Source organism: Otolemur garnettii, unplaced genomic scaffold (genome assembly GCF_000181295.1).
Source record: "Otolemur garnettii isolate 467f Iridium unplaced genomic scaffold, OtoGar3 scaffold00047, whole genome shotgun sequence".
In the NCBI taxonomy this organism is placed as follows: domain Eukaryota; kingdom Metazoa; phylum Chordata; class Mammalia; order Primates; family Galagidae; genus Otolemur; species Otolemur garnettii.
In genome coordinates, this window is record NW_003852442.1 from 13,434,412 (window position 1) to 13,434,824 (window position 413).

The following is a 413-nucleotide window of genomic DNA, read 5'->3' on the forward strand; positions in this document are numbered from 1 at the left end:
ATTTTGTATATATGTGTATACATATACATTTGTAAATATTTGTACAAAATATACATATTTGGTATATATTATATATAATTTAACATGACACTAGAGAGCTATACCAAATGCAATGAAACACAGCTCTCAATTCATATTTGTTAAATGAGTAATTCACGACTCGGCGCCTGTGGCTCAAGTGGCCAGGGTGCCAGCCACATGCACCTAAGGTGGCAGGTTCGAATCCAGCCCGGGCCTGCCAAACAACAATGATGGCTACAACCAAAAAATAGCCAGGTGTTGTGGCCGGCGCCAGTAGTCCCAGCTACTTGGGAGGTGGAGGCAGGAGACTCGCTTGAACCCAGGAGTTGGAGGTTGCTGTGAGCCGTGATGCCACAGCATTCTACCCAGGGCTACAGCTTGAGGCTCTGTCT